The following is a 3,706-nucleotide window of genomic DNA, read 5'->3' on the forward strand; positions in this document are numbered from 1 at the left end:
GTTTAAAACAACAGGACTCTATGTATTCTCTCCCATTCTGGAGATGTCTGAAATCAAGGTGTCAACACCATCAGAGGCTCTCGAGGAGACTCCACCCCTTGCCCCTTCTAGTTGCTGGTAACTGCTAGCACTCCTTGACTTATGACTGCATTTCTCCTCTCTCTGCTTCTTTGGCTTCCTGTGTCTACACAATCTCCCCCTGCCTCATTCTTAGGATACTTTTCAGGGGATTTAGGGCCTACACAGATAATCCAGGATGATCCCATCTCAAGATCATTAGTATAATTGTATCTGTGAAGACCCTTATTCCAAATAAGATCACATCCACTGGTTCTAGGGGTTAGGATGTGGACACATCTTTCTGGTGACAAATAAGCCCAGTTTTTCTGGGACTGAGGGGTTTCTCAGGACATCAGACTTTTACCATCCAAGTGGAGACTGGCTGGTTACCCTATCTATCTTGAGAAGCAGATTCCACAAGACTGACATGACATCCTTAGGCAGAGAGTTAGACCAGAGGTTCTCAGAGTGTGCACCCTGGACCACCAGCAGGAGCAGCAGTGGCTGGGAATTTTTTTGGAAATTCAGATCTGGATCCTACCAGACCTATAGCCTGAGAAACACTGAGGTCCCCCTTAAAAATTCAGTTTCTTAACCAACTTCCAGGTGACTTAAATAGACACTAAAGTTTGGGACCTACTGAAGTAAGATTTGAATCTTGGCCAAAAGAGAACAAAAAGGCAAAGAGAAAAAAATAAGCCCAGCTGGAACCGTGGTTCTCAGTTCTGGCAGCACGATGGAACGAATAACATAAAATGCTTTGTAAAAATACTGATGCCCAAGTCCCATAATTGGTCTGGGAGGAGCCCACGTAATGCTGCTTTTAGAAAGCTCCCCAGGTGATTACAGTGTGAGCCAGGGCCCAGAAGAACCTGAGCCACAAGACTGCAGCCCCGGGCAGCGTAATGAGTATGTGAGCAAACTGTGGGTTTCAGGGGACATTCACGGGCTCCTTTGTGCTCTGAGAACCAGAATAAACATAAGGCTTTAATTTTGAACTTTTAAAAAGAATAAAAGGCTACAAAATGGACCACTAAATGCAATCTCAAGGTAATTTGGGAAATAGAAGTATGTGAATAGCTCAGGGGTAGAAAAGGGTACCAAGATAAGATAGAGCAAGGTCAAGAGCAAGGTCAAGATCCAGTGTGGCAGAAGGGCAGAGGGGCTGAATCCCTCTGCTGAGCGAAGGGGCTGTTTCCCACAGTCGGCAAAGTGAGCGCCATCGGAAAGCGCTGGGGTTGGTAAGACACCATGTTCGTGCTATTGCGGCAACATGGATTTTAACTTCTTTCTTCCCCACTGCTTCTGTTGTTCTAACTGGCAGAGGTGGATGAAATATTACACAGGAAGACCAAAGCCAGTGAAAGAAGTTTTATTACTCACAGTTCCCAAGAGAAGGGAGCACTCCATGCTGTGAAGGGTTGCAGGAGGAGGAGCAGGGAGAGAAGGGAGCACTCCATGCTGTGAAGGGTTGCAGGAGGAGGAGCAGGGAGAGGAGGGAGCACTCCATGCTGTGAAGGGTTGCAGGAGGAGGTGTAGGGCAGAGAAGGGAGCACTCCATGCTGTGAAGGGTTGCAGGAGGAGGTGTAGGGCAGAGCAAGAGTGGGGGGGCTGCCCGCGCCTTCATGGTGGTTTCCATGGGAAGGAACGGATGAGGCCTGGAAGACCAGGTTTTGCAATTTTAGGAATGTATAGCCTGAATAACTGTGGCAGGCTATAGGGTGGCCTTTAGTTGTCTAGTACCTAGCCTCAGGGTGACTTAGGACAAAGGGAATCCTGGTTTGGTGGGCAAGTATAAGATAAAGCAGGTGGCTAGGGATCTGGGCGTAGGTTGGTTGCTTTGCACAGAAGAGGCATACTCCCAGGGAAGGTATTGGCTATCTCTGCGAATCAGATAACCCTGGGAGTGGCAATCTCACCTGTCTCCGGCACAGCTAATATGATATATTAAAAGTACTAAAGATTATCTACAGTAGGTCATTAAGCAGCCAATGAATTAAATCTATTTTTATTTTTATGTTTTATTTTTAAAACATAGAAATATATATATATACACACATACTAAAACCAAAGACTCTTTCTCTCAGGTGTGCCTCATATGGAGCCTGAATATTTAAAACCAAAAAAGCTGGTGATGGAAATTTGGGAGCTGAGTGAATAGAAGCAGAAGCATGGATATAAAGGTTATCCTGGAAAAAAAGAATGAAGTTGATGTAGAACCTAAAAGGATTTCCATTTGTTAGCGAGTGAGAGTAGAGGAAGACCCAATGGAAGGGAGAGAAGAAATCAGCAGAGAGAAGGGATGGTTACAAGAAGGCACAGGTGCACAGGATTATCTCTAAAAGGTGAAACCAAGATTAGCATCCGTGAGATTTGAGGGATAGAAATGGGGCTGGCTCATAATTACCTAGTAGGTAAGTGCTTCCAGGAAACATAGATAAGTTTTTTAAGAAATCTGACTGTTAAGGGAAGGATGGGACTCTTAGGAAATCGCACATCACAGGATGACTAATTCGGAAGACAAACTAGACCTAGCCATCTAGAGAAAGGAGGCTGCTGTGAGGACTGTGATGGTTAATCTGGATTGGCAACTTGCCTGGACTGGGAAACACCTAGGATTCCATGATGTTGAGGTACGGCCAATGACTGGCATGTGGAATCGCAGATTGAGGAGACAGTCAGCCCCGTCCTGAATGTGGGCAGCCCTGTCCAATGCACTGGGCTCTAGGATAGGATAGAGTGGAAAGAGGAAGACAAGCTTCTCTTTGAGTGAAGGTGTGTCTGCTCTCACCAGGGATCAGACTTCACAAGGATTCCCCGGGGTTTCTCCTGGCCTTTCATCTTGGACTTGCAGTACATCATTGGTCACTCAGAAGACTCCAGCTCCTGGACCAGCTAACCAGCTGCTGGTTCCTCTATCTCTTCAGGTGCAAACAGCCACTTGAGACTACACGGATTCTGAATGTAAGTCAATTTGATGAGTCCCCTGTCGTAGTATACATAGCCTGTAAATTCTGTTAATCTAGAGAACCTTGACAAATACAAAGAAGAATCCAAATGTTTAATAAAGAACGGGTAACATGGTGGAGCGCCTCTTCTGAAGAGGCTGGAAGGCGTGCAACTCAGGATGACGCTGCGTCACGATAAAGGAATGGAAAAGGCTTCATAGACAAGAGCAGGAAAAGAGGCAGGGACCAAAACCTGCGGTCCAAGGAGGGTGAAGTCTGATGTTTTAAGCTGGAATGGCTTCTCAGTAAATAAGGAGACGAAGTCATCCATCTCCATCCACTAAGACTCCTGGGTACAACTAAACTTAAACGTTGTGTGATCGTGTTGGGGGAACCAGCAGAGTTGATTCTGAAAGAAGGAATGAGTCAGAAAGATGATGGGCTGAGGTCAGAGCAGGGACTGGGGGAGTGCTGGGGACAGGCATCACCAAAAACAGAAACATGCTTGAAAGTCTGTGTAAACGTAGCTGCGTCTAATCATCCACCTCCGCCTGGCAGAAGGCTCAGGTTATGGATTCTCCTGAGGCACAGCTGAGGTCAGGAGAAGGCAGTCATAGTGTACACGCCAAATGGTGATGTCCCTGTTCTCGTTTCATCCTCTGAGCATCCAAGCTGTCTGACTTAGCTTCACCCCTTAC

This window comes from Muscardinus avellanarius (assembly GCF_963383645.1).
Source record: "Muscardinus avellanarius genome assembly, chromosome: 5".
In the NCBI taxonomy this organism is placed as follows: domain Eukaryota; kingdom Metazoa; phylum Chordata; class Mammalia; order Rodentia; family Gliridae; genus Muscardinus; species Muscardinus avellanarius.